The following is a 26,148-nucleotide window of genomic DNA, read 5'->3' as shown; positions in this document are numbered from 1 at the left end:
AATCAGTGTGTATAAGCAGATTGCTGGCTGAGTGATAATTAATAGATGCAATATGCCGCCTGTCAAATCAGAAGCAGCACTTCCAGACCTCCACTTATTTGATCTCACTGTGACTCCGCCTCTCGCGGCTCTAATGGACGGCGGAGCATCAATCCACGCAGCGGGGGCGAGTCGCTCAGCTAAATGTGTGGCCTGATTTCCAGAACTCAGCATCATCGTAAACATTAGGAGATGACCTTAACGGACCCGGGATTCAGACTCCTGCTGAGAAATATGCTCCGGGAGATGGGGGAAGGGAATTAGTGAGGGAAATACTCAGGCTCGGATTTGGTCTAAGTTGCTCAGAACAACAGTTTACAAATCGGATCACTTTGAGGAAACAGAGCCAGCTGCTGTTCTACAAGCAGCCGGATATGCAGACGTGTGGAAACTGACGTTCGGTGAGGCAGATCCTCAGAGACTGGCTGACGACGCTGCGAGAGAGAGCAGCAAGGTGAGGCTGCCAGAGTGTGACGTGAAGAATTAAGAGCTGTTTAATTACTGGGGGTTTTTTTTTCCCCCTCTCCTGCCTCTGCGCTCCAGCACGGCAGAGAAGACAAACTTAACAGCCAAACAAAGCACTGAAATCCAGAGGTGAGCGGAGCTTCATCCCAAAGCTGCAGAACAGGAGAGGATTTTAGCAGGACTGTGGCTTTCTTCAGGGAGCTGATTAAAAAGGTATATTCAGAGCAACTTTCTTTTAAGAAGCCTGAATAGTTTGGGCTAAAACTGTCGGAAAAAGTTTGATGCAATAAGTGCAGATTTCACCCTTGACGGGATTCATCACTGAGGAGGAAAGAAATATCCTTGAAGATCTGAGGAATCTTTCCATACTTTCACTTTGTCGCCACACTGAGGGCCGTTTAACTGGACTAACACGCTGGTTAAAACCCTGAATTATTAATTGCTGGTTTATCAACATCATTTCACTATTAGCTTTGAAGAACAAAGTCAATATTCTGCAGTTAATGACTGAAGTGTTCAGATGTAGGCAGAAGAAATGAAGAGGGTGTGTTTTGTAGACGTGGCCACACCTCTGACCTCTGACCCCCATTAACCGGAGCCACGTCTACGCAGCTGTTGTCGGCTCTGCCACTCTCTTCCACACGTCAGAACACACGCTGTGGTCGCGCCACACCGCGGTCCTGCCTGTCCCACCACCGCGGCTCGGTGGGGGGTCTAATTGGAGCAGATTGAGCTGCTGTCCTCCAGCATATGGTTCACAGCCCCGACAGCCAGAAAACAAAGGAGCGAGATCCACACAGGTCCTGGCCTCATCACACACTCACCAGCTGGGTTAGACAGACTCACACACACACACACACACACACACACACACACACCGCTGCCTCCATCCTTCAGGCTGAGATCAAACTGCTGCTGAATCTTTCCACAGCCTTTTCTTGTGTCGAGCGTTTAGTAGAGCATAAGTGTGATAACCACATATCAGGGAGCGACATGCAGGAAAACAACAAACTGAACCAGTGTGGACCACAAATCTGCTGCATCTGTGATTCAGACTGTGCTCGAAGACACAAAAAAATGAAGATTTTGTTGCTGCATTCTCACTAAAAAGGACATTTATTCCATGGATGTTTTGATTATCTAATCTTAGGATAAAAAGATAAACCAATATAAGTAAAAAAGAAAAAATCCAATTATGACCCAAATTCTCCATGAAATGTGATACAGCTGGTTAAAAGGAGAGGTTTTCCAGCACACCTCTCTCTCTCTCTCTGACACTCACACACACACACATCTCCAACTTCCCCACAGTGAAAGAAATGTCAAACTGGAGTGTGTGCAGTTCTGTCTGACATTTATATACAAATGCTTTGAAAGTGTATTATAAAATATGCCAGTGGCTCTGTTACGTGCCGAGGGCACGATCGGCTGTTGTCAGATCCCGGTCAGGAGGTTGCAAGAGGAGAGGCAGTGGAGCTGGGTGATGTGGTGCATCAAAAAGGCAGAGGTTTATTTACAAAACAAAAGGGAAAAAGAAACCAGCGAAGCGTTTAACAAAAGGGGCACACCGGGCAGTACAAAGCTGGATCAGGACGTGCTGCTGCTGGAGATCGGACTCCACCCCACACTGGCAGCAGCTCCAGCTTCTTATGCTGTGGCTGATTGGCTGATTGGTTGCACCTGACAGGAGAATTCTGCGCAGCCTGAGCGTCTGAGCGTCTGACGTCACTCCGGTGAGTGTTTTCCGTGTTGGTGAAGCTTGCAGAAGCCTGCGAGCGACTGAAGTGCTTGCTGTCTCTCTCTTGCTATTACTGTTAATTCACGAAGCAATCAAAAATCGGGGTTATTTACGCCCCCGGGGTTACTTCGCCCCCGATTGACCAAGCGATCTCTCGTGAATTACATTTCTTCTCCGCCGTTAGCGCCACCGGCGTGCTAACTAGCTTAGCGTGCTAACTAGCTTGGTCCGCCGGGACCGCTATGGCGTCCTCCCCTCTGTCTTCTTTTCTTTCCTGCTCAGTGTGCCGTATGTTGAGTCAGAACCCTGCCTCCCTTGACGATAGGGGTATTTGCGTAAAGTGCAGTGTATTGACAGCGCTGGAGGCCAGGGTAACCGAGTTAGAGGAGCGGCTGCGCAGATGTGAGGGGCAGGGCAGCGCTAGCTATAGCGAGGTAGCGGCAGGGCTCGCAGCCCGTTCCCGCAGTGAGAGGAGTGTTAGCAAGCCTAGCCCCGCAGCGTGTCCCGAGCAGCCGGGACAAGACCAGGACCGGTTTGTGACAGTCCGGAGGAAGGCTAGTGCTAAGCACCGCCACGTAGCACTCCAAGAACCGCTTCACGTCTGCAATAGGTTCTCTCCCCTCAGCGACGACACGCCGGCTGAACTGGACACGCTGGTGATTGGCAGCTCTATAGTTAGAGACGTGAAGCTGCCAGCGGTGAAGGTTAGGTGTTACCCGGGGGCCAGAGTGGGGGACATCGAGGGGAACCTTAGGCTTTTAAAACAGGAAGGTAGGAGATTCCGTCGAGTCGTGATTCACGCAGGCGGTAATGATGCCCGGCGGAGACAATCAGAGGTGCTCAAATTACAAGTAGCCTCGGTGTGTGAATTGGCTAAGTCGATGTCTGATGCCGTAATATTCTCTGGTCCCCTGCCCAATTTGGTCAATGATGAAATGTATAGCCGACTTTCATCATTCAATCGCTGGTTGTCTAGATGGAGTGAGGAAAACGGAGTTATTTTTCTAAACAACTGGTGCACCTTCTGGGGAAAGCCTGGGCTCATCCGCAGGGACGGCATCCACCCAACTTTGGATGGTGCAGCCCTTTTAGCTCACAATATGGCTGATCGGCTTCGAACTCTAAATTGACAATCCAGCTATGAGCCCCGGGCGCAGAGCAGTCGTGTAGAACACTCCTCTGTTGATCTTGTTGATCCCGTCACTAATCCTGCTCCCGGATTTTTACAAGTCAAGCATGGAGGTTTACCTAGGCTAACAGAGACTGAGTCTGTCCAAAGTGCTCAAAGCATTAAAAAAAAGTCAATGGGTAAAAAGCTTAACATCTGTACAAGACAGAATAACTTTTCCAGTAGGAAATACATAAAATGTGGTCTACTAAACATTAGAGCAATCTCCACTAAATCTCTGTTAGTTAATGACCTTATCGGTGACAATAACATTGATCTCCTTGCTCTAACAGAAACTTGGCTCCAGCAAGATGATTATGTGAGGCTCAATGAATGTACCCCTCCAACCTATGTTAATTTCCAAACAGCTAGATCAACAGGTCGAGGTGGAGGTGTGGCAGTGATTTCCCACTCCAGTCTTCTTCTTAAACCCAAAACTAATGTTAAATTCAACTCTTTTGAAAGCTTAATACTAACGCTTACTTGTCCAAATTGGAAGAATCAAAAAGCTGTGCTATTAATTATTGTGTATCGACCTCCTGGTCCTTACTCTGACTTTTTAACTGAGTTCTCAGAGTTTTTAAGCAATATAGTATTGACTCATAACAAGATCCTTATAATAGGTGACTTTAACATCCATGTGGATGATTCTGGTGATAGTTTGAGTAATGCGTTTATTGCAGTATTAGATAGTATCGGTTTCACTCAAAATGTTGATGAATCCACTCATAGTCACAAGCACACCCTGGATCTGGTCTTAACATATGGGATAGAGGTCAGTGACCTAAATGTTCTCCCTCAGAACCCTATTCTCTCAGACCATTTTTTAATTACTTTTCAGGTTTTGATTGAAGACTACTGTGCTCAAAAAGATAAAATTCAGCTGATACGGACATTATCTGAAAAATCTGTGGCTCGGTACAAAGAATTGATCCAGCCTGCATTTGCTGCATTATCTTGTGAACTCACAGAAATGAGCTTATTGACCAGTGGTGATAATAGTGATCAGTTTGTTGACAGTGCTATGCACTCACTAAAATCTGCCCTTGACGTAGTGGCCCCGTTGCAGCTGAAAACCAATCGACCCAGGCGCGTTGCTCCATGGTTTAATTCTGAAACCCGTGTTCTCAAACAAAAAACTCGGCAATTAGAAAGACTGTGGCGTAAATCTAAATCAGAACAATCTCTGAAGGCCTGGAAATGTAGCTTGCTAAGCTATAAACAAATTCTCTTTAAAGCCAAGACATTATATTACTCTCGTTTAATAGAAATAAACAAAAATAACCCTCGGTTTCTATTCAACACTGTAGCCAGACTGACAACCAGTCATACTGTAGTGGAACCAGTAATCCCAGAATCTTTAAACTGCCATGACTTTCTTAAATTCTTTAATGATAAAATCATAACCATTAGAGGTAAAATCAGTGAAGCGCTTTCCTCAGATCAAGCTCAGGGAATCCAGCCACTGCCTCCACCTGAAATACCTGAAATACTAGATAGTTTCTCATTAGTAAATGGGGCTGAGATTACTTCAATTGTAATGTCTTCTAAAACCTCAACCTGTCTCCTAGATCCAATTCCAACTAAGCTTTTCAAAGATATCCTTCCAGTTATCTTAAATACGATCATAACTATAATAAATACCTCTCTAGAAAATGGCTATATGCCACAGTCATTTAAATTCGCAGTAATCAAACCACTGCTGAAAAAACCTAATCTCGATCCTGATATTCTAGCTAACTACAGACCGATATCAAATCTGCCTTTTATTTCAAAAGTCCTGGAAAAAGTTGTGGTTAAACAGCTTTACCGCCACCTACAGGACAATAGTTTATTTGAGAAATTTCAGTCAGGATATAGAGCTTATCACAGCACTGAGACTGCGTTAGTTAAAGTCACTAATGACTTGCTGTTGGCGGCTGACGCAGGTCTAGTCTCAATCCTGGTTCTCCTAGACCTCAGTGCAGCTTTTGATACAATCGACCACAATATTCTCCTGCAGAGGTTAGAATGTGAGGTTGGCATCAGAGGAAAAGCCCTCTGCTGGTTCAAATCCTATTTATCTAATAGGTACCAATTTGTTCACGTTAACCAACAGTCCTCACCGTGCTCCAAGGTCAGTTATGGGGTTCCTCAAGGGTCCGTGCTCGGGCCAATTTTATTTCTGTTATATATGCTTCCTTTAGGGAACATAATTAGAAGTCACGATATCAATTTTCATTGCTATGCAGATGACACACAACTGTATTTATCTATGAAACCTGATCAAACTAATCAAATAGACAGACTCAGTGACTGTATCAGAGAAATTAAAACCTGGATGACTACGAACTATCTCCGTCTGAATCCTGGCAAAACAGAGGTCATTATACTAGGCCCCCATAAACTGAGAGAGTGTCTATCCAAACAGATTATTACCTTAGATAACGTCAGTGTATCCTCCTCCTCTACTGTGAGGAACCTCGGGGTCTTATTTGATCAGGATATCTCATTTAAAGCACACATCAACCTGGCTTGTAAAACAGCATATTTCCACTTGCGCAACATAGCTAAAATAAGAAACATTCTACCTAGAAGCGATGCAGAAAAACTCATCCATGCATTTGTTTCTGCGAGATTGGACTACTGCAACTCCCTTCTCGCAGCCTGCCCAAAAAGTGTATTAAAAAACTTTCAGTTGGTTCAAAATGCAGCCGCCAGATTATTAACTGGAACTAGAAGACGTGAACACATTACTCCCGTTCTAAAATCTCTTCACTGGCTTCCAGTCGAGTTTAGAGTTAGATTTAAAATCCTTCTCCTCACTTACAAAATCCTAAATGGGATGGCTCCAACCTATCTCCAAGATGCTTTAACGCCTTATCAACCAATCAGAGCACTTCGCTCTCAAAATGCAGGGTTACTGGTGACTCCTAGAGTCTCTAAATGGACACTAGGTGGAAGAGCCTTTAGCTATCAGGCACCATTTTTATGGAACCAGCTTCCAAGTGGTGTCAAAGAGGCAGACACAGTCTCCACATTTAAGGTTAGGCTCAAGACGTTTCTCTTCGATGCAGCCTATGATCAGGTCAGCTAGGGATTCTAAACTAAACTAAACTAAACTAAACTAAACTAAACTAAACTAAACTAAACTAAACTAAACTAAAACAAACCAAACCAAACTAAAGTAAACCAAACTAAACTAAACTAAACTAAAACAAACCAAACCAAACTACAGTAAACCAAACTAAACTAAACTAAACTAAACTAAACTAAACTAAACTAAAACAAACCAAACCAAACTAAAGTAAACCAAACCAAACTACAGTAAACCAAACTAAACTAAACTAAACTAAACTAAACTAAACTAAACTAAACTAAACTAAATTAAATTAAATTAAATTAAACTAAACCAAACCAAACCAAATTACACTAAACAAAATTAAACTAAACCAAACTAAATTAAACTAAACTAAACTATACTAACTAAATACTAGTTTAAACAGTTAAGTATCCACAAAGCTGCCCCAGGAGCTAGAACGCTGTGGGAAGTACGGTGCACTGAGCCCTGTCCTCTAATGTCTGAATGTTATTCCCTTTAGTCCGTTCATTGCTTTTCACCTGCTGTCCCCCCCTTCGAGGGGGAGTCTTCTCCAGTTTCAGTTGCTGACTCCACTATTACGAAGGCCTATGAACAAGCTCCGTCCGGACCGGGAGGACACCCCTGTCGGTCCTGCCCGTGGACTGGCTTCGGTTCTACTGCTGGGATCCGTGGTTCTTGTGCTGGACCGTCCAACGAACTGTCCTCAACATTGTCCTAGGCTTTACTTCTTATTGTCTCATGCTAGCTGTTGCCAAAGCTGTCCGTCCCTGGGAGAGGGATCCCTCCATACTGTGGTTCTCCCCAAGATTTCTTCTTTTCCCACTGGGTTTTTGGAGTTTTTTCTTGCCGGATGTGAGGGTCGAAGGCGGTGGTTGCTTCGTTCTGTCTCGTTACTGTAAATATTGACATATTACCATTATGCTTATTCACTGTTTTTACTTTTACCGACAAATGTAACATCTTGAAGCCCTCTGAGGCAACTGTTGTTGTGATACTGGGCTATACAAAAATAAATTGATTGATTGATTGATTGACCTGGTATGGCTGATCGGAACCAGGGAGGTGAGGTGCAGAGCAGGAGAGCACTCAGACACAAGACGGCCCCAGGGCCGTAACAGGCTCCGAAACGTGTTTGCCGCTAATCTACCAAAGAGAGTGTGTGTGTGTGTGTGTGTGTGTGTGTGTGGACAGCAAAGCAACAGAGACAAGCTGATCCACTCGGGCCAAACTTTGCAATATCTGAACCATAAAAGCAAAAGCAGTTCATAACATTCAGCTCCTAATGGCCAATAAAACATAAAGACACTTAATACTGCTTATATAAAGCAACATTAATGAAACATTTCAAGTATAATTCACTTCAAAAGCACTTTGATTTTAGTAGTTATCATGGGGGCTTCATATTATGAATAATTACAGCAGTTTTAGGTAATGGGAATATATTAAGTTTATTTATTTAATTGCCATAAAGAAGTTTTGTATGTATGAAAGGTGCATTAAGCAGTTTGCTCGTTTTATGCCAAACACCGACCCCTGCAGGCCTTGGGCGTAACTGCAGCTGAGTGAAACGCTCGTGTCTGTGGCTTGCGTCCATGTGTGTGCACAGAAGGGGAACTCCTTCCTCGCTCTTTTAGTAGCGCTCGAGTAAAATTTAAGTTTGTTTTGAATGGTGGGGTCTGTGCTGGAGTTGTGGCAGTGCTCGAAGCCGGTCTTTTCTTACTTTCTGGAAGCTCCATCCTCAGTACTGCTCGGTTGTTGCTGCTAAGCATCTGGCGGAGTAATGGCGGACAAAACGAAACTTCAGGATATCAGGCCAGCGGGAGCGCGCATTACGTCAAGCTCAGAGCGATTCGTACCCGAATCAATCATATCGCTGTGCCTTCAGTGCCCTGCACAGGAAAATAGGAGCGACTGCGATCTTGCAGAAATAGCTCTTGCTGCCCATCACGTAAAGGTGAAAACGTGAGTGGGTGTGAATAATTGATAATTCAATATTTAAAACTGTGCTATGCTCCTTTAATATTGTTAGGATTGCACCCAGCTAATTATCAATTTTTGACATTATATCATTATAGTAAGTGGTTCATTCATAGGTAGTGATTTGACAGTATATGGTGTGATCGGTTGTGGTGAAATAAAACATTACTTCTCTTTTTAGAGAGTTTCTCACCTGGTTTTCTTCCTTATAGACAAACTCTATTAAACAAAGCAATGCACACAACACCAGCTCTATGATGGAGATAGACACAAATTACAAGGTCTGTTTCAGTGTCATGATATTCTAATAGTTCCAAAGTCACTGCTCACTTATATGAAAACAAAACTCTGGAACATCCAGTTAAAAATAACCAAAACAAAACAACGACCTTCATTGTTTGGCTTTGCTTTTAAGGCTAATTGAAGATTCCTTATGCAGATAGCAAAACAACATTTCCATATATTTAATGTAGATGTTTACTTTTAGTTGGACTCAAAAACAGCGGCTTAACACAATTTCTGCATAAACCAGCTGCAGAGAGCTCGTGGCTCTGATAATTACTGTCGTCCTGCTGCTGCTGTTTGACCCTCATCAGTCACATTAATGGAAAATGCAGCCTTTTAAATTTCCTTTCAGAAACCAAAGCACTTGAATTCTAACCATAACCAACAATGTGAACACACAACAAAAAGATTAAGTTAGGTCTAGTTTACCTCGCTGATACGTCGCACTGTTGGATTGTTACTGGTTTAAATCAGTGAGTTTTTATACAATAATGTTAAGGAGGAATACACATCACATCAGCATGATCGCAAATAAGAAAAGACTAAACAAGAACAACTAAAATAAATTTAAAAGTGGCCTTTCTTTCATGTAAATGTATCAGAAATGACTTAGGATGCTGTTTTAAAGCAGAAATACGACTCCTGTCTCTACATTTAAGAAAAAAGAAAAATGTAATTGTGACAAATAACTTTTAAAAGACTGCATGATGAGGAAAAGTGCTTCGATACTTAAAAAAATCCAGACAAAACATTCATTTTTCATAATGATCCAAGATAACATAACATATGGGTGTGTCATGTCCACGATGCACAGAACAACAAAATCTACACACAACCCTGAAACACACCGGCTGCCACTGTCTCCACTCAGAAGATCACTCATACTGTCAGCACTGTGTTCACATCTCTCCTAGTTTTTGTTTGTCTTTAAAAAGTTTTTCATATCTGATTGTGTCTTGAATTCATATTTCATTCAGGAAACATTTGATCTGAAGAGGCTGAAAAGAGAAGGAGGTGGAGGAAAGTATTGACTGCCAAGTTGTGGAGTTGTGTTTCTCCTGGAAGGAAAGAGGGGGCGCCTGGAATTAGAAGAGGAGAAACAGCGTCCTTACAGATCACAAACTTCTGGCATTCTTTCATTTATTGGCTTTGGGGACTTTATAGCAGATGGAGGCAATACAGCGAGGCGGTAACCATTACTGTTGCCCTGCTAATTTTCAGTCCTATAGTAACACAAAAAACTCAACAAAGACATCAATAGCCCACAGGCTCCAGATATAATTATAAGAATCAAAGTTTTTTTTCTCTAATATAGTTTCCAGAACAAAACCTGGTACAGAAGCCAACAATAGATTACCTGATGTCTGTTATCTGCGTTTGAGTATAAACTTTTCAACTCAAGATCAAATTTAACCACCAAAGCTGATAAGTGAGGGCGGAGTTCATGGAAAACACAGAGCTGCAACCAGCAGCACGTTTACAGCACTGAAGCTGTTTGTGCCTGAAACAAAACCAACAATTCAACCAGCCAGGGCCAGCTCTAGGCATAGGCGAACTAGGCGGCCGCCTAGGGCGCCACGTCCCGAGGGGGGCGCCGCGGTCGTACAAGGGGCGCCACAACGCTCTGTGTTCCGTGTGCACCGCTGTGCAGCGGTCTGATGCACTGCGCTCCTCGTCCTCGGCGCTGCCCGGCACTGATTGGTATTGTTCGGCATCGCTCCTCAGCGCACCCCCCCGCTCAACAAATGTCGGGACCGCTCGAAAAACACGCTCCCAAGGGGCGCTCGTCTCGGGCTCGCGTAGGGCGCCTCTGAAGCCCGGGCCGGCCCTGCAACCAGCACAGCGTCTCCCCAAAGCGATTAGCTACAAGTGCAAAGGTGTGAAGACTGTCAGGTCTGGATTTTCTCCACAAATATCTCCGTCCTTCAAGCTGATTTTTGCTTTTTGTAGCTACTGTCAGTGTAAATGCTTCTTTCTTTTTGGCTTTGCCCTGTGATGGACTGGTGACTTGTCCAGGGTATAATGTACCGTTGTGACCCTGAATGGGGTAAAGAAGTGTAGAAGATTAATGCGAAAGCAGCGAGGCATAAAAACTATTGAATCTAAAGTCTGGGGACTTTCTTTTAAGCCATATAAATATATTTACTCCAGTAAGTACAATGCTAGTATCAGTTGAGATTCTCACATCACCGCCCACCCTGTTCAAACAGCAGACAGATCGGTGCACATTTGTGCACTGATGGGTGTGTTGGTGTTGAAATAAGATGTGGTCAGCCTCACTGATGATGCATTACTGTCTCCAGAAAGCAAACGCACGACTGACCGAGAGAGGAACACCATCTCAAGTCAATGAAGCAATGTTTTCAAGCTATTTTAAGGTTCAGAGTGCAGGAATGTGTGGCTCACATGTGTGCACTCTGTTTGCTCAGTATAGTCTTTGCCAAGGCTAAATTAGTAGATTTATTTATTTATTTTGCATCAAGCTGCTTGTAGAAGTCTCACAGTTTACATGGGACGTGATTGGTCGAGCTAAATAACAGATGCTACAGCATACTATCCATGAACTGTCACATAGACACAGCGGCTCAGATCCGTCAGAAATTAGTCTCAAAATACTTCATCCACAGTCAGACTTCTGATGAACTGTTCACTGTTTTTTCCACACACTGATGACAGGAGTGAACAGGACTCATCCATCTTCCCTGCAGCAGGACATAAACTGAGCATCCAACATGGTGCAAATACAGAAAAATATCCTTATTCATCGTCACAGGTAATTCTAGAGACAAAAATTAACCTCAGTTAACCTCACTGGATGTTTTCAGACTGTGTATTCTAGGGACATCAAACTTTTCAGTTCAGGAGTCAGTTTCACCTGGACCGGTAAACTAATGCCATATAATGTTTAAATTTAAAGGCCAAACAGTTTGATTGTGGCGCAGAATGCACGTGATGAAAATGTTCAGATTATCACAAAACCAAACAATTCTTACTGAAACATTGTTGACTACATTGTCAACATGAAACTAAATTTTAATGATACCTTCTTGTGCTCAATGAAATTCCCAAAAGTCTTCTTCAATAGCTGTTGCATTATTTATGTTTACAGAAAATCTCCCTGACAGCAGGACTGTGAATCTTACTCGCTGGCATTGAGAGAGCTACAGTAACTTTCATGGCAGCATCATCACTATTTTTAAAAATGTTGTTTCAATAAAAAAAAAGTTTTCTTTGAAATGTTTATGGTTTGCTTGGTAGTTTGGCTGCACTGGAGAAACATGTAGGCCTGTTTTGGCCCTCATGCCTTATGTTTGGCAGCTCTGGTGTGTTCAGTGAAAATCCAGGATAATATGTAAAAAACAAAAAACACTGACATGCATGCTTATTATGTAAGATGTAGGCAGAAGAACATTCTCAGACCAGGAATGTCCGTGTGTGGACGGTGCAAACCACTACACCACCGTGTGCCGCTGAACAAATATCTCTCATTCTCAGACTTTTGATTGAGAAAATATGCGTCAAACTTTCCATTTACAAGGTCAAATCTGACGACTAATGCTGAACTTTACAGCTGCTATTCCTCGACTCTGGAAGAATGTGAGAACGCTCCAGTCAAATATTTATCACTTTGTCTCCGCCTCTCCTCTCATCATCACTTCCTCTCCTCTCCGTCCATCCATCTCAGGAAAAGAAGGGATAAATGCAGACGGTGAGTGAGCGGAGGAGAGAGGAAGGTCATTTTGAGTTCAGTCATCCAGATGAAAGGAAGAATAAAGAAAGCCAGTCAGAGAAAAGGAGAGTTAATGATTTATGCTGTCATTCGTGTGACCGTGCTGAGACAGTCCCTGCCTGATGATGCATTCAGTGACCAGATCGCTCCATCCGCTGATTCCATCTGGATGACTGGACCTGTAACACTCCCCCATCCTCCTCCACTCGCCAAGTCCTCTCCACTTTCCTTTCATTCCTTTTTTTCTTTAAAGCAAAGTACAGTGAGCAGATAATGAGGTGATGCTGAGTGACCAAACAGGCAACGTTTTAAAGAATCTGATCATTTGTCCACATTCTGAGGAAGAAAACGCCAACAAATTCACACATAAAGACACAGTGGTGGTTCTGGATGTGACTGATCTCACTTATCTCATCTGATCTCACTGTACCGTGAATACATGAATGAGAGAGGAAATGAACTATGGCCATGAGAGCAAGTTTTTTTTTTTTTTTTTTTTTCCCAGAGCTGTCGAAGAATGACGGATATCTCTAATATAAGCTCATCTATTTTTGATTGGCAAAGTTGATTGAATTCCATTTAGCGGCGCTGTCACCATGTCCTCATTTCAAACTCATAGATCTCCCTCGGCGGGTAATCAAGCGCTTTGAAAACTGTTTGATGAGAGAAATTTGGCCAGATCATTTAGGGGAACATTGCATAAAGCAATCTATTAGCCCACACAGCTCGAAGCAAACCCTCCCCGGCTGCAGGCGTCTCGGCCTGCGTGCTGACGGCAGCATTAACGGCTTAACGATACAGTAAAACAGGTAATAATTGGTGTGTAAAAGCATTCTGATAATGGCTTCCAGAATAAGGGAGTTCATTAAAATTACAACAGAATAGAAAGTCAAAATAATGAACCATCATTTGTAGTTTAGTGATAAATGATCGAACAAATGACATTTCTGTCTTCATTAGGAACAATTGCTTGATTTAAAACTTTAATCTCCTTTACAATTACAATGAATTATGCTCATCAATCTAATTAGTCCCAGAGGAGGCCCACCTCACACTCTGAAAACAACTCATATAGAGGAGAGAGCGGAGTCCGAAATGATCGCAGGTCCCTTCCAGTGGACGGGTGTGATCGTACAATGTGACAAATAAAGCGATCAGATGTCGAGTTACAGCCCGGAGAGCAAAGTGGGACCTGAAGTTCATCCTGTCATCCGTCAAATATGTATAAAACGTAAAAGAAGCAGCAGCGAGACATTTCTGAGTTTATTCAAAGCAACTGAGGAAAAGTGAAGCTGAAACTTAACAATACTCCAAACTCTGTCTTTTTTTTCTCAGAAAACTTATGATGTTCTTGAGGTTTTACTTCAAAGAAATGAACAATTTTTAATTGGCATAATGTTCACTAGTGTGATAATGATGACAGACATTATAAACTTTGTGGTTTAAACCTTCAGTTTGTTGTATTTCTCATCATCACAATTATTGTCCTGCTGCATTCAAATGTCAGTTGTTAATATAGGCAGCATTAGCAAACAAGAGGCTGGGAAGTAACAGCAATTAATAAAAAGCTTAGTTTGTTTGATTACAGGGAGTATATTTAAATATTATTTCATAAATTGAGTAAAAGTGTTATTTAAATCCATGAATCTGGTTCAATACGGGAACTATTTACTTTAAAGTGATAAAAAGAATAAACCGGCAATGACAGTAATTTATGATGACAAATTTAATAATGCTAAATAAGAAGTTTTTAAGTAAAACTAATGGATGAATTTACTGAAGTAGTTTCTGTGCTAAAGCCGATTGTGTTCATGATTTGTGAATCCATTCCTCTATGAGGACAGAAACGGTGTTTAATCCTGTGCTGCTGGTCCCAAATGGATTTTAAATACCCGTAAAAACACAGAAAACCCTAACCTTGCATAGCAGATGGGCCTGCCTGATTCAGTTCCAAAATCCTGCAGATCCCATCTTGTAGCGCTCCACAGACCAATGATGTCACGCTGTTAAAATTTTGCCGGCCCAATCAGGGAAAAGAGGCGGGAGCTGCGGGAGGAGCGGAAGTGACGACAAGACGTGACGACAGTGGGAAGCGCCCAAAAGTTTGAAAACAATGGCGGCATGTGAAGCGATCTCCGTGGACACGGCAATATCTGCAGTTTTATAAGAAAGCGACTTAGTTTCTTCTTTGAAAGAGGAGCACAGGACATCACTTCAAGTCTTTTTGTCAGGAAACGATGTCTACTGCTTCTCAGCAGCAGCTCACATAAGCTATGTCACACCGTGGCTTGATGTGGATTGGTCTGTGGTGAGTGTGTCGTGTGTCAATCAGAACGGTCGTCCAATCGTCTTCTTCTTTGGTTCGAACGGTCGTCCAATCGCCGGTGACGGATTGTTTGAAGGTCCCGCCTCTGAAATCAAATCGGAAGAGCGGCTACCCAGATGGACTTGTGTAATATTTCCGTGGCGGACATATGAAACTGTCCATCTGGCGTGTCAGGTTAAGAAAACCCCTCCAAACTGCAGCTTTTCCCTGACCTGGAGATCTGAAGGTCCAGGCCTTGTCGTGGTCGAAGTGCGTGTCTCCAGCTGTGAACCTCTCTCCGGGGAAGAAGGCGTGCGCCACCGTCCCCTCCGGCCCGTCGAAGGGGTAGCCGTCGTTGTGGTCGGCCTTGGTGAAGTCGATCTGGATGTCAGCGTCGCTGCCCGTCACCTCGTGGAAGTTCAGCGGCGCGATGTCGCTCCACACCTTCAGGGCGTAGTACATCAGGGCTCGAACCGTGTCTCTGCCCAGCAAGGCCGAATCCTTGGGGAAGGTCCTCACCCTGAGAGGGGAGAAGCAGAACAATGACTGAACTCCAGGCAGACAAACGAGACGTGACGGAGAGGAGAGAAGGAAAGCAGGCAGCTGAGAGGAGCTCATGATTCCAGCTGGAAAGAGGACGGACGACTCGACAGGAGAACAGGGAGAAAGATGCAACAGAGCACCGCCGCCAGACAGAAGAGGCTTGTATGGAGAAAGGAGGGAAAAAAATGAAAGGAGGGGAAAGACAAGGGGGCGACATCCGAAAGCGAAAGGAGTATTTGAGGAGTGTAAGTGTGACACATCAGAGATTAACATGAAGGTTTCTATTTTTGTGACGGTGCGACAAAAAGTACAAGAAGAACTCTTCGGTTCGGTGTCCCGGAAATCTGAAATTTGCTTTGTGAGTTAAGAATGAAGAACGCTGAGCTGGAAGAAACGGGTTTATTCAGACGTAACGTGGAGCTGTTGGTGATGTTGTACACTGAGAAGCGAACGCTGCTGTGGCTCAATATCCCTGTAAATGTAAATAGGCCATTTCAGCTAATCACTCCCCGGCCAATAAATGCATTCAAATTAGGGCTCAAATGAATGTGTTCATGGGGGGAAATTGGCGGAGCCGTCGGCATCGATCTGACACTGTATGCGCCTCGTACGGAATCCGTTGTCTGCGGCGGCGTTACAGTGTCGGCTCATTAAATCCCCACAGTCGTCTGAAAGCAGCAGGACACGACTATTGACAAATCTGTACCCTCTGATTTTTGAAGTGACACGCCAGTGTGCGGCGCCGTTATGAGCAGTCACCCATTGTGTTAAGATCCATTACACCCCCACAGACAGACACGGGGCTGCCATAAAATCACCTCGATCAATACTACACAAATGAGATGGGTCCAAAAATGACACTGCTAATTATGAGGACAATTTCAGATTGCGGTCTGTAATTAGCAGTGTTGGGAATAACGCCTTACAGACGATGCATTACCGCAATGCTGCTTCATTTGGCAGAGACTGATTATTATGAGTAATAATGCAGATTTGATGAATCTGTCACTCTGGATGTTGCTGTAGAGTTGCAGAGCTGCTGTCTCTCTATGGCCAAACTGTTGGTATTATGTTGTTTTGAAAGATACAATAAACTAAACTTCTGGTTACTTTAAGCCACTCAAAGTTGTCCGCATTTTCTCTTTTCTTCTTTTTTTTATCGTCTTCCAAACTTCCACCAGTTCTAACTTCAACCAGTTGAAGTTGATGCGGTCATACAGGAAAACTTCCCGATGAGACGAGACATCTGCAATGAGACAGACCCTGCAGATGGAAGAAAAGGATGAGAAATCAAAAAAAGAACAAGCTGAAAATATGAAAAAAGATGCTGTGAGTGTTTTTGTGCAGCAGGCAGGATCAGCATGGAGATAGCTCCTGCAGGAAGGCACAAAAGCATAAAGGTCAACGAGACAATGTCTGCCAACTAGGAAAGACCTGCACGCACGCACGCACGCACGCACGCACGCACGCACGCACACACACACACACACACACACACACACACACAAATTCAGTTTGCATATTCTCTGAGATGCCATCAGTTTTTGTATTTCATGCTCAGTGCTCCTGCAGCTCACGGATACTGATAATAAGTGGAGAATACAATGTGCATTTTAAGAGATTATGGCTTCAGCTTTCTGAAACGACTCAGGCTTTTCACAGGCTTTGCCATTTTCCCTCGTTCTTATTTACTTTTTTTCCATTTTCACATCATCTTCACATCTCTCAAGCTATTTCCTTCCTGACAGTTACAGCAAAAAAAGTGAGACAAGAATAAACAGAAAATCTCGGAGACCTCATGCTAAGTTTCTCTGCTTCCTCTACTTTAAACCTCCCTGCCTTCACCATTTCACTCCTTCACTCCCTTTCTGTCCATCCATCAGCTTTTTCCTGCACTGGCTTGTCTGCTTCTGCAAAATGGGCCGACTTTCTTTCTCCTCACAAGAGCACTTTGTCTAAATGCAAGAAGCAGTTTGGTCCTTTGCAAGACACTCCTGGAAATTTAATCAGTGAGTGATCCTGACAGAGCAGAGCGGGCGCCGCCTCATTTTACCACTACAATTAGCTCACAGACTGCAGAAATGGTTGAAAATGAATTGAGTGGGTTTTTGAGAAAGATTCTTCTTTGAAAATGAAAATTCTGAAAATATAAAACTTTATTTGCAAATATCTACAGTCAATACTGCATTAAGTCCAGACAGCTGAGATTAAGTTGTCACTGTTAATTCAAAATAATTTTCTAAAGAATCAGTGATCAAGAAAAATATAATTAAGGTGATAAATGTGAGAATTAAGGTCTGTATTCATGATAGTACAGTGTTGCACTGATTACCAGATTTCTTCAAAGGTTCCTGATTTGTAAAAGTGTGGAGTTTGCATGTTTTCCTGGTTTCTTCCCAGAGTCCCAGATTATGCTTCAGAGGCTAATTTGTGGCTTGTAGTTTTTAATGTGAGCTTATATTGACTGTGTCTTTCTGCGTTTTCCCTCTGATGAACTGGGAAACACAATTAAACTCAGTAACAATAATAAAGTGTGTAATTATTGTGAAAAAATTGAAAAAAAAATCTTCTTAACCAAAAATGTGATTTTAAAATGCATAAACTGAAAACATAATAGATGCAGCCTGCAGCCTGTACAGACTCATAAAAACTGTATCGTGCAACACGTCTCAGAAATCACCTGCATTTGGCTGTAAATGTTCACACATAATGGGCTCTTGAGGTTTAACTCGTAGTCCATCATGAAGGAGTTTACTGGGAGGCACAGTGCATTATGGGACAGTTAACACCTCAGATCATAATAACATTCATAATCATTCCATCAAAAGGAAAAACATCACCATCAAATGAGAGTAACTTCTCCACTAATCAGAAAAGGGCAGTTAATGTTACCCTCTGCTGCTCTTATTTCATTAAAATAAGAACAGCAATAATGATAAAACACTCTCTGGTTACTGCTGGAGATGCAATCTTTATGACCAAAAGAGCAACAACATTTTCACCCCCTTGTCACCAAATTAAATCTGTCTTGACCTGGAAAAATATAATAAGCTTTCAAATTGATGATAATTCATCTTATAAAGAGCAGCAATTATGGACTGCTGATGTTTTATTGCAACTTATTTGTTTCAGCTGTTTAATTCTCTCAATATTACATTTTTAAACATTTCCCATCACTTAAACCAGCATTCTTTGCAATTATAACAAAACCGTCTTCCTCCATCAATATTTATTCAAATGCAATTTTGTAAAAGCTACAAGTAGAAAATGTTACAAGGCTTCACAGCCACAGGATAAACAACACTGGGCTCTTGGACCCATTTTTACAATGTAATGTGATCTAGAACAACAGCTCTGCTTAAAAATTTGCCTCCTCAAAGGAAATCATGTTTGAATTTGACTGTGTTTTATTTTTGTACTATTTGATTATATGTAATGAAAGTGAAAGAGTTTAAAACAAACCTCAAAGCTGAACTTCAAACAAAACTGAAACTGCTGCTGTGTGCTGAATAAAAAGTTCAGCAACAAGCAGTTCTTCTTGGTCAACTTTAGATCTGGACTGGTTTTCACCAAAATCAGTACATTTCATACAATGTGGCATATTTGTAGATAAAAATGAAAGAACAGCTAAAAGATATAAAACTCCTCCAGATTGCATCGGTCGAAAGTGAAGATATAAAAAGAAAAACCTCAGTAGTGATGGAAATTGCCACTGACTCACCGGAGACAAGGCAAAGGCAACGTGCAGCGACTGATTTCCACAAGCAGGAATGTGAGTTTAGTCTCCGAACGAGCTTCATAAACTGAGAGTGACTGAAAGAAATGTTCTGGAGAGCCAGACTTTCAAATACCTGCACAAAAAATAGAGACCATCTGTCAATCCAGGCGCATTGTTTGTTTATATCACCTAAATGTCCGAGGAAACGAAACTGAGGGAGAAGAAGAGACGTCTCAGGGTGAGACTGACGGATGGAGAGAAGGAAAGAAACGAGCAGTGAAGCAACAAGGAGCGTGAGCCTCGTCCGGGGAGTTGAAGGTGAGAGCTTCTAGAGTGAGCCGAGCTTCAGCTGAGCTTTGACTCTTCAATAAATCCTGGATAAACAGGACTCATAAATTAATTCTGCCTTCCTCAAGGGACGGCATGCTGGTTTTTTTTTTTTTTTTCCCGGTTTGATTGGTGTTTTCACTCCACTTTAAAATGATATTTTTCTCCAGCTCATACAGCATTTGTAAGCCTGGTTTTAGAAAATAGAGCCCGCTGATGTAGAAAGCCTTTCATCAGAGAGGAGATGCTACGTGATGTTGTCTGCAGAAATAAAAGCCCAGAGCGGATTCATGCAGAAGATGTGTTTAATTCCTCCAATCAGAAGGGTAAATAACTCAGTATTTCTACTTTAGTTGATTTTTCGGGTATCTGATTTTGTTTTTTTACTTTTTACTTCAAGTGTCCATATTTAAATGAAAATATCGGTGCTTTTCTACACTTCATAATCTTCAAACTGGTTTGTGAATTTTAACATTTCTGGGTGAAAGAATTGAGGTTATTAATACATAAATAGATGAATTTAAGAGTGATTAAGTTGCTTAATAATGGTTGAATGCCAATCCTGTTGAAATGCATGGATGGACAGAATTTTAATTTCAGTTAAAAGTCAAATAACAATAAAAAGAAAGTTGTGTCTTCAAATGCTGGAATCATGATATTTGTTATCAATAACAATAAGCTGCTGCATCTGCATCTGCACTCGCCCAATGAGAAAAGGTTACGGACATGGTTAATGAAGCTGATCAAAATGACGACAGAAGATACCAGCAATTAACAAAAAGACCCTGAAAACACTGTGTTGCACTGCTGGGATCAGGTGTTAATATGTGGGATAAAAGCCTCTCACTACTGACTTCAGTTCAGGATGTGATGGATATAAACGAGCTGCTCTGAGCTCAGTAAATCAGAGTGGAATTGTTCAGTGACCAGTGTTCATCACTAGGCCAGTGTTTAGAACTGATAAAGTGAAGCCCAGTCGAGCAGTGGTCATCTCTATCACCTCACAATCAGAAACACCAAGACTGAATCAAGATCGAGAGTCCTGCTCTCCCTGCAGGGGTTTCATCCAGATACACTGGCTTCCTTCCACAGTCACAAATAAAAGAAGAAAAAGCATGCTTGGTTAATTTGCAGTGCTAAATTAGTTGTTTGTGACTCTCTTCAGCTCTGGCACAAACCTGCTTCACAACCAAGGTCCTCTCAAAACTGTTCCCACCAGCTGGTCTTTGTCTTTATGCAGAGTGAACCAACAATGAACACATGAAGAGTTGTAACTCATAGAAAACAAACATTTTCGAAAGTTGTTTGTTAAAACAGCTTAACAGGAGTAGCTTTATGCTCTCAGATGTGATTTGCACTGATATCGAGCCAAAACAACAAAAAGAGGGATCTTCTGGTCGAGTAGCATTAAAAAATGGATCGACAGGTTGAATGTGTTCTACGACTGTCAGCATCACTGTGAACCGTGAAATCACAGAAAGGTTCACAAAGTGTATGAAAAGTGGAACAAATAATATTTAGATGTTTGGATTTTTTGAATAAAAGCTGTTCATTTTCACTTGAAAACATTGTGTAAACGGAGCCTCAGAAGGTCAAATTTTCATTTTTCTCTGTGGCTTTATCAAAGGGAAGTGAGCATCTACATGGATGTGAGTAACTTGAAGGGATAAAAATGTTCCTAAGGATGACTCAACGGCTGAAAAATGTTGCACATGAACTCATGTTCAAACAAAAAGGAAACAGGAAATGCTATAAGAGAGGGAGGAACCACATAAACTGAGCTGTGTTGTACTCAGATACACTAGAATATTGATGATAAAGTATCTTTTGCTCTAATCACACGTTTTGTTCCACCAGGCCCATCGCTGTGACTTTCTGTCAAACATCACTGTATTAACTGTGTTCAGTCTCGTTCAAAACAGAAGCTTGATCTCATCTGATCGGCTTCGGCAGGTTGAATGTGTTCTACGACTGTCAGCCTCACTGTGAACCGTGAAATCACTGAAAGGTTCGCAAAGTGTGGGTGTAATACTAAAACTACCTCTTCTTGTGCTGAGTTTGAATATTTTAAAAGTGCTGTCAAACATGACATTGAGCTCTGACTCAGATTTCTTGGTGATAAAGAACTTCTGGTGAATCACTCTGCGTCTTCCTCTCGTTGGTCTTTTACCGTTTGCCCAGGATCCCTGCTCCTGGTTCCTACTGATGATTTCAAATACTCATTTATCCTTCTTCTTTTGAATATCTCTACCTGCTGGTGGGCTCGCAGGACTTTGTTCCAGGAGTACACCATGTACGTATCCAACCTTCAGACAGGAGCGGGAGATAATGAACGTCGGGATGTAGAAAGGGAGCCGATAATGAAGACGGAGAAACAAAGAGCAGATAAAACTGGTTGGAAAACAAGAGACGTAATATGAAGCAGAGCGAGCAAAGGAGCTGTAACAAGCAGATACACAGCAACTATCCTCTTGTAAAAATATTTCTGACAACTCCCCATGGCTTCATCTTGCAGTTCTAACTTTAGTCGGCATCACGCAGGCTGTTCTCCACCAGAGTGACGAGTTCCTCATGTTCTCAGCGTTTCTCCAGGCTACTACACTCTGAGGGATCAGTGATCACAAACACATTTAATCTCTGACAGAGGATCTGATGTCTCTCTTTCTCCTCGCCCACCAAAATGTTCCTCATTACAAGAGCTGCTTAAAAATGATTTTCTGCTCGAGACTCGTGAAGCTGTAGAGAGACGTCCAAAGGGAGACACAGCAGGAGAAGAGACTGTCCCGTCATACCAAGTGGTCAGAGGAGGGAGGGGTCATGGTTTAAAAATCCAACTTCTTTATTGTCCAATAATTTACAATATTAAAATGATTCATGGACATCATTCAGTGAAAAACCAAGAGGAGCTGCTATTTCAATGTAGTGTTTGGTGAGCCTGTTCACATGACAAAGGAAATCAGATTCAGAGTAAATTAAAAAAAAATTTAAAAAAAAAAACAATCTATTTATTGGTTATGATGCATTAAGATGCACTAAAATATCCTACACAGAAAGGTGCAAGACTTCAGAGTATCAGGAAGAGATCTAGATGTTTTAATCCAACTTGTAATAATTCGATCACTGTTGTGTGATGAAGTATCTGGCATTGTCTTGTTTACATGATCACTGAGCCTCCACAATCTGGACGCACATCAGAGTTCTAAGTGTACATGTAAACCGGCTCAGTGCTTATGAAATCCTAATTCTGAACCTTTATTTTTGAAATCAATGACATATTTCGGGGGGAAAAACTACACTTGCCCTGCTTATTGCTTTTAAACTGTAATATGATACATTTCCTGGCTGGACAATGCATTTTCCCTATAGGTGACAAGAAAATCAAAGATTACTAAAGAAGACCGAGCCATCTGCTAAATCAATATTAATATATCTCTCAGGATGTTCCATGGTTTGAATGAACTGTGCTGCTGTTCACACTCTTCATCAGTCATGTTCTTGTAGTGTTCAAGCTGCTCAGACTGTGATCCGTGAACCCAGAGATCAGCTTCTTCTCACGTCAAGCATACAGCTCAGACCTCAGTAAATCAGAACATAGATTTCCATTTGTTCTTCAAACTCTACGTCAAATTCATTTTCAACACTGCTTCATGCTGTTTAGGATCGTGGGCCACTGGAGCTGACCCCAGCTGGTGACAGATGTGAAGGGAGGGTTTCCAGTCCACCACTGGACAAACAGAGACAGATTCACAACAACGAGCATTTATGGAGAAACCACCTCGGTTCAAACACCTGAAAACTGGAAAACCGGAGTCCCCAACCAAACTAAAACCAAAGCCTTTACAAGGAGAACATGCAAACTTCTCCACAAAACTCAACCTGGACTCCATTCTGGAACCTTCTACATCAACTTTTGTCCATTAACTCGGAGCTGAAATCACTGCAGGGAAACGATCTTTATCTCTACCAGTCAATGTAGTGAAGATGGCGCCACACACAAACTACAAACTACGAACACTGAGAAGAATAAAGGGAAAACCTTTATCACCAAAGCAAAACACTGATGTGTGCATGATGCGTGTTGAAGATGATTAGTTCTGCACTGATTTCACGGCCGAGTGTGATCTGCAGCTCGAAGTTGCACTATTGAACTGTTAAAAAGTTTATTCACCACTATAAACATCTTCAGGTGTTCCTAAAAATATGCAAAGACATTACAGCAGAACTAAATTAACATTACATTGATAGTTAAAGTAATAAGCAGTCCAAGGCTGGCTAAATATATCAAATATGAAAATCCTCTGATGCTGATGGGGAGATAAAGAAATCATCTGACTCATTAAATCTATTCAACTGAAAAAAAGAGAAAAATCTATGAGAAAAAATAGTTTTCTCCATGCAGTTGGTACTAAACAACAAATCTTATTATAATATGTCACAAAGGTTTCAAGATTTTGGTTGCTAATCTTGAAAACAGTGCTTACTTTCAGAGTTGGAACAAAACTTCGATTTTATTTCCAAACCAGTGGGTGTAGTTTTGTTGTCGTTGATTTTAAGAATATGCACTCACAATGATGTCAGTCTGGGGCCAACTCTGGAGCCTTGCAGGGAACGGGCAGATCCATAAATCTTACATAAGTCTTGGTGATGGTCAGTTTGGAACATTTGGAACAGACGTCCGTTGAACTGTCGCTGCAGAGCATGTTGGGCTGATCATTCCATGAGGACTCATACTCGGGCCAAACAAGTTCCACCAGATGTCAACCACAGTCTGCACACAGCCTGAGAACAAGACCCAGGGCAGCAAACATTTCGTGAAGCGTGTTTCCTTTTTAATGACGCCATCCTCTCCGGTTTGTAAATCGCAAAGCGGAATCAACAACCTGCCATGTGGCCGGCCGGTCGGTGCAGGAAGCTCAAACTTCCAGTTCATAAAGTCCTACTGGGGAGGAGCAGCTGACGGCTTCTAGATATGAGGATGAGGGGAAATCTGTCATGCTTACTGCAACCAATATTAGGAGAAACGCATTAAAAAGACTTTGAAATGAGTTGGATGGATGTAAGGCTGATTAGGGTTGACTTCATTTTCTTGACCTACTTAACACTGTGGCATAATTTCCACATTCATTTGACAAATGGGTAAAAGTAAACCAGGCTTATGTGCAGGTGAGCGTGCGCCTGCATACATGGTGAATATGTATCACTGTAAGCCGGCGCAGGAAGACACAAATGCCTCTGAACACACATTAACACAACTTTCTTATTACATTTCACCTGGTTGACTGTTAATTTCCACATTCGTCTTCACACGTGGACACAGAGTGATGATTCAGATGAGGAGGGGGAAAAAAAGAGGGAGTGAGGGAGGGCAAGATGCAAAGAGAGGTTTAGAGAAAGATGAAGAAACCTCTAAGACCCGGCCGCTGTCCTCTGCCTTCAGTCGCTCGGCGGGTTCTTACCTCCCGTGGCTTTACCGCTCCAAAGACACATGAGCCGACATCAAAAGTCAAACTGAAAAGTACATGCGCACGCAAACGTATAGGTGCATGCGCATGCCTAATACCCACCGATCGTGCTCTGCTCACTTCAAGACATAAGCTGATTACCCTGCAAATTGAAAGCTCACAAGCTGACGGGGATTCACATCTGCACTGGGAGCTGCACACACGAGGAGACGCTGCAACACACTCATATACTTAAAAAATATCCCATATTCAGATAATGATGCACTTTGTCTATGGACGAAAACTGTTCACACACACACACACACACGCAGCAGCACACAGTCATGTCATTCAGGCTGAAGATGAAAGACACTAAATTAAAAGGCTGCATGAGTCTCTCCTCTCTCCAAAAATCTTTCTCTCCCCTTTTCAAACAAGCGTCTCCCTCTCTCCTCGTTCACTCGGTATCCCGCCTGTGTGTCACTCACCATCTCTCTGATGCTGATGTGAAATCTGGGGCAGGATGCGACGGCCCCTAATAAGATAACACCGGTATAAGTCATTCTTAAGGTTCGAAAGAGGAATTTCACAGGTTGGTGGCCTCAAATGGCAAACGGGAGATGGATGGTGAATTAAAAGAGGTCTGAGTGCCGAAAGCTTGTCCACTAGTGAAATCAACAGACTTCTTATGGGAGCAGAGTGATCTGTGTGAGAAGAGCGTATTAAGATGAGACCAGCTGAAATATGAGTCTTAACGACTCAAAATATCTGCAGGGAAACTGTGTGCTGTCATTAACAGCCACTCAAAAGTCCAAATTAACATCAAGCTCAGATGTTTACATGTTGTGTTTGGCTGGAAGTAGAACTCTAAAATTGTTGTGTTTCATCAACGTGGGAAGAGTTTTTTTAGTTGTAAGGCTAAAGCTTCATTTTTGCTTACATTGTGCATTCTTTTGACTCGCAAGACTCAATTTACTTCTACTGATCCGTTACACTGAGTCATGATTAATCAAACACACACACACACACACACACACACACACACACACACACACACACACCCACACCCACACACACACCCACACACAAACGTTGATGGCTTCTATATAGTACACCAGCTGAAGAAACACAGGGTTCAGTGGAAACTCTGGTAACATGTTCAGAGCAAGAAGAGGCAATGAAAAACCACTATATGGGTGAAGGCGGAACTGTAATGAAAGGGGTGAATTGGCTCCAACACCTTTACTGTTTCATTGTTTAAGCTGAACAGAGAAGATGTTTGAGACAATGAGAGATAAACCGAGCAATCACAGTCGACTGCAGACACAGT

At 42.3% G+C, this 26,148-nt stretch overlaps 1 pseudogene; it reads right to left on the bottom strand.

The window, feature by feature from the left end:
- The window catches only part of LOC115383436 (matrix metalloproteinase-17-like), a 107,793-nt pseudogene that overhangs the window by 24,426 nt on the left and 57,219 nt on the right, over window positions 1-26,148 (bottom strand).

Source organism: Salarias fasciatus (genome assembly GCF_902148845.1).
Source record: "Salarias fasciatus chromosome 7 unlocalized genomic scaffold, fSalaFa1.1 super_scaffold_4, whole genome shotgun sequence".
Taxonomy (NCBI): domain Eukaryota; kingdom Metazoa; phylum Chordata; class Actinopteri; order Blenniiformes; family Blenniidae; genus Salarias; species Salarias fasciatus.
The sequence above is the reverse complement of the archived record's forward strand: the minus strand, read 5'-3'. Positions and strand labels throughout refer to the sequence as shown.